The sequence below is a fragment of the Danio rerio genome, chromosome 16 (genome assembly GCF_049306965.1).
Source record: "Danio rerio strain Tuebingen ecotype United States chromosome 16, GRCz12tu, whole genome shotgun sequence".
Classification (NCBI taxonomy): Eukaryota; Metazoa; Chordata; class Actinopteri; order Cypriniformes; family Danionidae; genus Danio; species Danio rerio.
This window is the reverse complement of record NC_133191.1, coordinates 20,841,483-20,850,912: the sequence shown is the minus strand read 5'-3', so window position 1 is coordinate 20,850,912 and position 9,430 is coordinate 20,841,483. Positions and strand designations below refer to the sequence as shown.

Here is a 9,430-nt window from a genome sequence, read left to right as displayed (position 1 = left end):
AATGTTGCTTGCCATACTTTAGATTTAAAACTCAGTGGGGAATAAAATGTTTGTTTTGCTTCTCGCACTTTCTGAGGGCGCTCCACTAGCTTCATCCGCACACCTGATACACTGAGTTGTAGTGTGTGCACATCCGCAAATCCGTTGCTAAGGCTTACTTTATGTAGGTCGATTAAATTATGCGCCAAAAACAGGTTGACAACTCTTGTTAATAAATAAAAAATACATTCTATATTAAAAATATAAGCTGTATCTCGGAAAAATCGATGCATCTCGCAAAAACCGATGTATCTCGATTTGCTTCCAAAATTTCATTCATCCTCTGCTGCTCAACCGATGCACTCGCATCGTGCACGCGCATGACCGCGTATCGATACATATCGGTTAATCTTCCCATCCCTAATATATATATATATATATATATATATATATATATATATATATATATATATATATATATATATATATATATAGTGAATTTTGTCACATGGCTGTACTTTTATAGTTTTTTTATTCACTTTAATTAATGTTTTATTTTTTATTATTTTTACATTGTTTTTATCTAGCGTGACATACAAATGAAGACAACAAGAATAAAACTGTAGAAATAAAAAAAATATAATGATCACAAGGTAAACAGAAGACATTTTTTTCTATAATTAATTATACATTAGCAAATTTTAATAAAAGTCAACCTTATTTCTGATAAATGACCCTGTTAGATACAGACGTCCAAAATTCTTTAAAACTGCAAACGATTTAATCACACTGATAGCTAAACAGTGACAAACACGTGTGCACTACATCACTTCTGCCTGGGACGTCTAGTGTTTCTATTAACATCCTCATCGTTTCACAGTTTCCCTCGATGTCCGGCCCTCTCTAATCAGGAGGGCCTCATGATCACTTGCAGTTTTGCAGTGGGACCGGCGAGCAGGCATAAATAAGGCTATGCTAATAGAGCTCGGCAAGGCATGTCATTTATTATCAAGGATTTGTTTACAGGAGGATAATTGATGGCGCCTGTGGGACAGTGGAGAGTCGGACATGAATCACGGGCCAGACGAGGCTCTTGATAAGGCGCTGAGAGTCGCTTGTAATTAAGCAGGGCACTAGAGACCAATTGTTTGTGGAATGATTTGGCCGGGGCTAATTGACACTAATTGTTTAATCTGATTTTCTTGCCTTCCACTGTGATTCTAAGTCAGGCTCTGTAGAGCAGTCATCCACAACACTGTATTAATGAGCTCTGGGAGGATATTAGTGTGTGTATGTGTGTGTGTGTGTGGTTGAGCTTCATGCATATGGAAGGGAATTAGTTCTTGGAGCATCTGACGGTTCTCAGGGGAGCTTGCATTTATGAAGGAGCATTGAGAGAAGAATATGGTAAGTACTCACAGTGTTTATATTCAGAAGGAATGAATCACTATGTCTTTAGGTCCTATTTGTACCTAATATTGAGTGTTTTCTTGATAGATCATCAATTGGCCAATGTCACTGAACAATGTCAATAAACTGACTGGAAACTCATATCACGGTTATTGTTGCTGCTGAAAATGATCAATTACTGTTGCATGTTTGGCTGTACTAATCATATTAACCCCAACCCGAATTGGAAGAAAAAAAGAGTGCACTGTTCCATTGGGAAGGGCTCATCTATGCCCTAATCCTTTCGAAGGGTCTAAATGATCATGGCCTAAAGTGTTCAACTGTTGTATTTTTCTAAATCTAAAAGGGCCTTCTAAATTCCAAAAGGGCCTTTAAGTGGCCATCCTGCCATGGATTTGGAACAATACATCAATATGGCGGCAGGATTTTTTTTTCAGAAGGTGATTTTAGAACATATATAGAACAATTACTACTGTTTTGCTTCTTACACTTTCTTTGCATACCTGAAACTTGCCTATAGCACTTATTCATTGTTGGTTTTATAGTTGTGTAAATTGCTTCCCTGTCCTCATTTGTAAGTCGCTTTGGATAAAAGCGTCTGCTAAATGACTAAATGTAATTGTAAATCAGTGATTGTTCTTATCATTTCTGGGGAAGTGGGTGGAATTTTAAAGCTAATATGTTATTTTATGATGCTCATGCATGTAAGTTTGGTCACACTTTATTTTGATGGACCGTTTGTTGAATTTAAGTTACATTGCATCTACATGCCAACTAATTCTCATTAGACTAGAAGTAGACTGCTATGTTGGGGTTAGGTAGTGTAAATTGACATGTACTTGCAAAGTTTCTTATAGTCAGTTAAATGTCTGTTGATGGAGGAATATCAACAGATATTAAGCAGAGAGTCTACTAATACTCAAATGGACCATTAAAATAATGTGTTACCGTAAGTAACACATTATGTAGTGAAGTTTTACCATCCATTAAATTCAGTTTGGAAAAATATTTCACCCTTACATTTTGGTTCCTTACGATTGGCATCTTCTACACAATTCTTCTTTGGTTTAGACAGCATAAATTGGCAAAACAACATTTTTAATTGTAGATGTTGTAACTAGATTGTACATGTGTAATCTATTTACATCAGCCTTACACCAGTAAGGCTTATGTGCAAAGGGCAAAATTATGATGTAAGTGAAACCCTCTGATAAAATGCATTTTCATTAATCCGATCATAAGTATATTACAGTAAGTAAAGTGGAGTAAAAGGGGTCTAACATGTTTTGTGTTTGTTCATCTGCATTCCACTTCGATTTTTTTTTTTTTTTTTGGTGTAATGTAAAAGTTCATGTTGCCACATGTAGCCACAAAACCACTTTATTGTCCACCAACTGACTAAACTAGCAAAAACGTCACCATCTAAAATCATAAGTTGATTTGAAGGTGAAAAAATTATAAATGTCTCTAGGCCCTATCATACTGCCTGCGCAATAAGGCACAAGACATGTTTGCCCTAATGTGTTGCTATTTTGAAACCAAAACAACCTTAATTTTCCCATTTTCCACAATGTTGTTTAAATAGAAAATCAATTTCAGCCACTTTGTGGACTTTTTTTTTAGTTTATTCACGACAATTTGCTTTTGTATAATGCTATTATTATTAGTAGTATTATTTATTATATTTATATTTGTTTTAATAAAAGCAAGCTTAGATTTGTCCACTTCTCAGGTTTTGGACCATATAGGGCATCGCGTGTGTGTTTGGATATAACTTTTGACCATGCTTCATTGTTATTTTTTTCATTTATTCGATTGCCATGGCACAATGCAACTGACTCTTAAAGGGAATAACAGATGAGACTCTGATTGTTTTATTCTCAAAACACACCCATGACTCCATAAAAGAATAAACACAACCCTGTTGGACCATGTGCCGCAGCGCAGAGCAAATTTTTCTGTCCTTAAAATAACAAAAGTGGATTCGGACACACACCCAATACACCATGCACTTTAGACTTTGCACCTAGATCGTTAAAATAGAGCCTTTGTGTCCTTTTCTATCGTCTCCTTTCATGTATACAAGCTATACCCTGCAGACACTTAATATCATAAAACACGAATATTAGCTTAGATTTAGGTCACCATTTTGCACAATATTATTTTAACCTCCAATAATGACGTGAAATGATTTTGTTGATTTTAGGTTGTGTTGGAAAGTGACCACAGTCCAACTTCGAGCCAGCATCTTAAACCAATGTCATATTGACGTCCTGATACTAATTTGTGAGGTATGGCAACCAAAATCCAACATCTGATAAACTTCATATTGGTAACATCCACAAACCATCAAGCTGTAACACCATTAGACGTTGATATTTTGTTGTTTTTAGGTTGTGTGGAAAGTAACCAAAATGCAACATCTGTCTGACATTGGACATTGACGTCAGCCTGACTTTGGTTTCTGACATCAACCCAATTTTTCATTTCCAATCAAAATGCAATGATCCACAGCATCGGGGTACAACATCAATCTGACATCACGTTGACGTCCTGTGCCTTCTGGGTAAAAACAGTTATTTTGTGGCTTTATGAACACCTGAATAATAAATAACATGCAACCTTACTACACTTTTTTAGGCTCACTTTACAAGTCACATAGAATTCAACAGTTTAGTTTTATAATTTTAAGCTGAGACTCTAGTCTGGTGGGAGCTCTTGTCTTCTAGCATAGCTTAGCATAGAACATTAAATCATATTAAACTATTAGCATCTTGCTCAAAATTCTAATTAAAAATTAAAAAAAAAAAAGCCAAACGTGATTCATTCCCAAAATGCTATCATATCAGTGTACAATCATTTTTCATTCATTATCTTAAAAAGAAATGACCAGTGTTGGGCAGTAGCATCGCTACAAGTAGTGATGCTACTACCTTAACTACATTTTTCAGTAGCACTACGGTAGCGTTGCTACTTTCTTAATCAAATAGCTTTTCGGTAGTGAAGCTATTTTATTGGACAAGTAGCACAGTAACTGTTTTATGGTGTTCGACAACAATGTTTTTGGTGCGTTACTGCCACCTCGGGTGAAACTTGCTTGATGGAAAGATATATACACACACACACACACACACACACACACACTACATTTTTTCAAGTAGTTTGCCCAACACTGTAAATGACAAACTATAATAAACTGAATAAGTTAATTTAAAATTAAGCAAAATGATTAAATGTAACATAAAACATTGATTCTATAACCGACTGTTGTTTAACTTGTAGTTAAAGTTTTCAAACTACTAAAAGAGTTGACATTTACCACTATTTACGCTTTAGTTTAAGGTGTGAATCATAAAACAAGAAACCACGTTATGTTTAAAACTGATTTATATTGTTCTTAAAGAGTGAATGATAAATTGGCTAAAATTAAACAATTACAGAGCTGATATGAGTGTATCTTAACAATTTATACAAATTTTTGAGTGAGAATAAAAAACATGTATCAATGCCTTCCAGAGATTCCTGCCAGAGGAAGCACTTACTCTTTCTATAAGTGCTTTAAAGATTGTTATGCCTTTCTATAACCAGTGTAACAGAGTTTATGAGAATAAAGGGACAGACACAAAAATAATTTTCTCATCACCGAAACTACAAATAATACCTACATTTTGTACAGATGTTTTTAAACACACAATAATGCACAACTCCTGTTTTCTAAAATCTAGTGCCTTATTCCCACTACTGGACACTAGATTGATCTTGTTAGTTAACTCTCTGTTCCAGGTGTGCAGTTCCGAGCTGTAAACAAAGGTTCAGCCTTCGCACCTTCAGCTAGGTTATCACACGGTGCAAGCAGCAGGGCTTCTTCAGTCGATCTGATTTGCCAGTGCACTTCAAACCCCTCAGAGAACAGCTCAACCCCACTCTGTTCCAGCTGACTGACACATAATGGCTTTTAATAGCCATATTACTTAAAATTACTGGGTCAACAGTAGCAAATGTGTTTCATGGCTCATTAGCCAAAAATGTTAGACAAACAGAGCCTCTATATTTAACATTAGTGAAGATGCAAGAGAAATGTTTTCATGCTGTTGATATGGAGTCTCGCTGAGTCTGATACTGGGGCTTTTTAGAGTAATAAGAAGTTCTTTGTGAATTTGGGTTCATTTCCTTTGAGTGTGTGTGTGTGTGTGTGTGTGTGTGTGTGTGTGCGTGTGTCAGTGATTTTTAAAATGTTATGACTGTATATTAATTTAGACTGCCAGGATCTTACCATTTCATAAATTATGTAAAAGCTTTTGGAAAGTCATAGTGTACTGTAAAGAAAAATAATATCAATAATAAAATAAGAAAACATACTGGTAATTTTCATCTGTTCATTTAAAAACAATTTATGCTAATCATTTATTCCAAAATCACAATGACTTGAGGGAAATGTTCAAAATAAAGGTAAAATATCTTTAAGAAAATCAAAATAGGGATGTTTTTCATAATAATATGTGTGACAAAACTAAAACAACTAGATGACTAAAATACACATATTTTGTTTTGTGTTCAGCTTAATAATTAATGAATGATACTGAATATTTCCAATGTGTACTGATTTCATTTTTCTTGTATTTATATCTTTATTTTATACTTTATTTAACATATATTAAGCAGAATTTGAATATAGTTTTCAGAATGACGTAACACTGAATGTTTTTGTTTTGATGATGATAAATCTGTGTTTTATAGTGTCATACTACAAAATAGAATAGTTTGAAATTTAATATACAGTGTCTGCTAGCATTTTGCTATGCTGAACAAAAATGATAAACATACTATTCTGCCATAAGTAAAAACACAATACAACGAAACAAGTATAAATCAATATACATACAATTGCTTCATAATAACAGTAGAGTGAGCCCTATTTGAGTTCTGGTTTCTGAGTAATTCACTTCTAAAATTATATTTTTTATATATCATAGCTGCAGTACACCTTTCTGGTCATCAAAATATGATCTTGCCTGATCTGAGTTGTTTTATTAATGGTTGTTTTTTATATGTTCTTCGGTGTAGCTAAACTAAAAAAACTGCAAAATCTGTGCTCATTTACATGGGGTGTTACTAACGCTTCCCATTCACTGTGAATGGGTGACGTCAAGCATTGCCAAACTGAATTGTGGGTCCTTCAGCAGCATTGGTTACTGCAGAAGTTTCGAATTTTTTAACTATTCAAGCGCCAACAGAAGAGGAAGCCAATTGACCCTTTTTACAAGCCTGTTATGACACGTTTAATAGTCATCAGCATCTTAAATTCTTGAATGTTTTTTTTTTTTTTTTTAGATAAAAAAAACTTAACGTTTATATGTATTTATGTATGTAGTATCTTCTCTTTGCTTCAAATTACAAAAAAAAAAAAAAAAAAAAACAATTACCGCTTGTGCTAGTACTTTCTAATGCAGCGTCTAAGGGACAGGACAGTCAATTTTACGTTATTCTCTCCTCTGGCTGCTGTTAAACTGCCTTTCCACTGCACAGGAAATGTGGACACGACTGTCGGAATATGCCCCCTTGTGGTTTCGCACAGAATTTTCAGTTCTGACGTGTATGGGAGAGAAGCGCTGTTCTCGCAGTGTCCGAAATAAAGGAGTGCAAAACCAAGAGCATTTATTCTCTGTGCATTCACCACGATTGAATGAATGAATACAAGATACTCATACACCGCAAACAATTTTGGAGGGAATGTGGAGAAGACATAAAACATTATATTTTTATTACTTTATTACATTTGTGAATAGAAATTTATATATATATATATATATATATATATATATATATATATATATATATATATATATATATATATACTTTTTTTCTGATTCAAAAAATAACCAAATAAACTCCTATTTTTCATCTCGTGCACATAGACCTATTTGGAGAACGTTCGAGGTTACAGAAGTAACCCTTCGTTCCCCGAGGAGGGGAACGGAAGTGCTATACAGTGGATTTGATCTTGGGAAAATCCACGTATGGGAGGATTCGGTTCAGAAGCCGCTTGTATGAAAGAGTACTGAACGGGCCAATGAATGCAATGAATTGGCAGCGTAAGCTTGCACAGGTGTGCTTCATTACCAATTATGCAAACCAATGCAAACCAGGATGGCAAACGCCATCCTTTTAAGTTGAAGAGACTTTCAAACAGCTAAGGGACAGTCATTATGGCGACGGAGTATAGCCCTTCGGAGTATAGAAAGGTTACTTCTGTAACCTCGAACGTTCCCCTTCGGTTGGGGAACTTAAGTGCTATACAGTGGATTTGATCTTGGAAAAATCCACGTATGGGAGAACTATGGAAAACACCATAATGATTGCACCTTACCAACGCCCCTGATGAAGGGATAGTCAAGCAAGCGTGACGCACCCCCATCATGGGAGGCGCGGTCCTCCAACGTGTCCCTGGCTCTAATTTATCCTACTTCAACAGAAGTTTTACGGATTTAGATGTATTTTTTGGGAAGTCGTGAGCGTCTAGATAATTCTAGGAAAATACGACAGTACGTTGGGAAGCGTGCAATCCCTATAGGGAGGACGCTGCGGAGGCCATTCGCTATCCAAGGGGGGGGGAGATGGCAGAATTTACATATGGACTAGCCCTAAGAAGGGGGAGTACGCATAGAAAAACAAGTGTTTAGCGAAGAGGGAAGACATGGGTCCACCCAAGGGGGGGACTTAACCGTGGCAGAATAAACATATGGGATCACCTAGTGGGGATCACGCATAGCAGGCACCTATACCCAAAACGCGGGCTGACCAGCGGGCAGACCTACAATGTAGTGGGCCAGCAGGTGACTTCTCCGCTGAGTCAGTACTGGGGGCCACGGAGGAATCTGCAGGGCTCACCTGACGGGGAACTTTACTGACAGATAAAAAGGTGCACGTACCTCCGTGTTAGGGAGAATGGCGCAGCAAGCGTGTTTCAACACCCTACCGAATTGTTTCCTCAATCACCAAGGGTTACCTAATACCCTTGAGGGAACCGGCTCCACTCGCAGATTGTAAAACCTTGCAAAAGTGTTGGGTGTCGCCCAGCCCGCAGCTCTACAAATGTCTGTTAGAGATGCGCCACATGCACGCGCCCAAGAGGATGCAATGCTCCGAGTGGAGTGTGCACGCACTCCAGGGGGACACGGCTCACCTCTGCTCGAATAGCGAGTGAAATGGCATCCACAATCCAGTGGGAAAATCTTTGTTTTGATACGGCACTTCCCTGCTGCCGACCGCCATAACAGACAAAGAGCTGCTCAGATGATCTAAAGTTCTAAGTATGGTCCACATAAATGCGCAGGGCGCGAACTGGACAAAGTAAGGAAAGGGCTGGGTCTGCCTCCTTTGGGGGGCAGCGGTTGCAGGTTCACTACCTGATCTCTAAAGGGGGTGGTAGGAACCTTGGGCACATAACCCGGGCGGGGTCTCAGGATAACGTGAGAGTAGTCCGGCCCGAATTCCAGGCACAAGTCACTGACCGAAAATGCCTCCAGGTCCCCGACCCTCTTGATGGAGGCCAACGCGACCAGCAGAGCTGTCTTCAGGGACAGAAATCTTAGAGATACTGAATCGAGTGGCTCAAAGGGATCTCCGCGTAAACTCGTGAGAATGAGGGCGAGATCCCAAGAGGGCATGAGAGGGGGGCGTGATGGATTAATTCGCCTAGCACCCCTGAGGAACCGGATGATGAGGTTGTGCTTTCTTACGGTGCCACCAGCTACCGCGTTATGATAAGCGGAGATGGCGGCCACGTAAACCTTGAGAGTGGAGGGCGACAGCCTGCTGTCCAGCTTCTCTTGGAGGAAAGAGAGCACAATACTGATCTGGCAATTTCAGGGGTCTTTTCTGCGAAAGATGCACCATTGAGTGAATAGACTCTACTTCAGGGCGTAGGCGCGCCTCGTGGAGGGGGCTCTAGCCTGAGTAATGTGCCGACGTGCCATGCGCGTCTTGGGACTCGAGCGTAAAGCCAGTGCTGGAGTGGTCTTATATGGAACAATCCGAGCGG

At 38.2% G+C, this 9,430-nt stretch overlaps 1 long non-coding RNA gene across 1 annotated transcript; it reads left to right on the top strand.

The window, feature by feature from the left end:
- The first annotated feature begins 1,218 nt into the window (after positions 1-1,218).
- LOC141378078 (uncharacterized) lies at positions 1,219-6,856 on the top strand. The gene is made up of 4 exons (XR_012391695.1): positions 1,219-1,386; positions 3,596-3,680; positions 3,783-3,955; positions 5,173-6,856. It is a non-coding gene; the product is annotated as an uncharacterized lncRNA (long non-coding RNA).
- Positions 6,857-9,430: the final 2,574 nt, after the last annotated feature.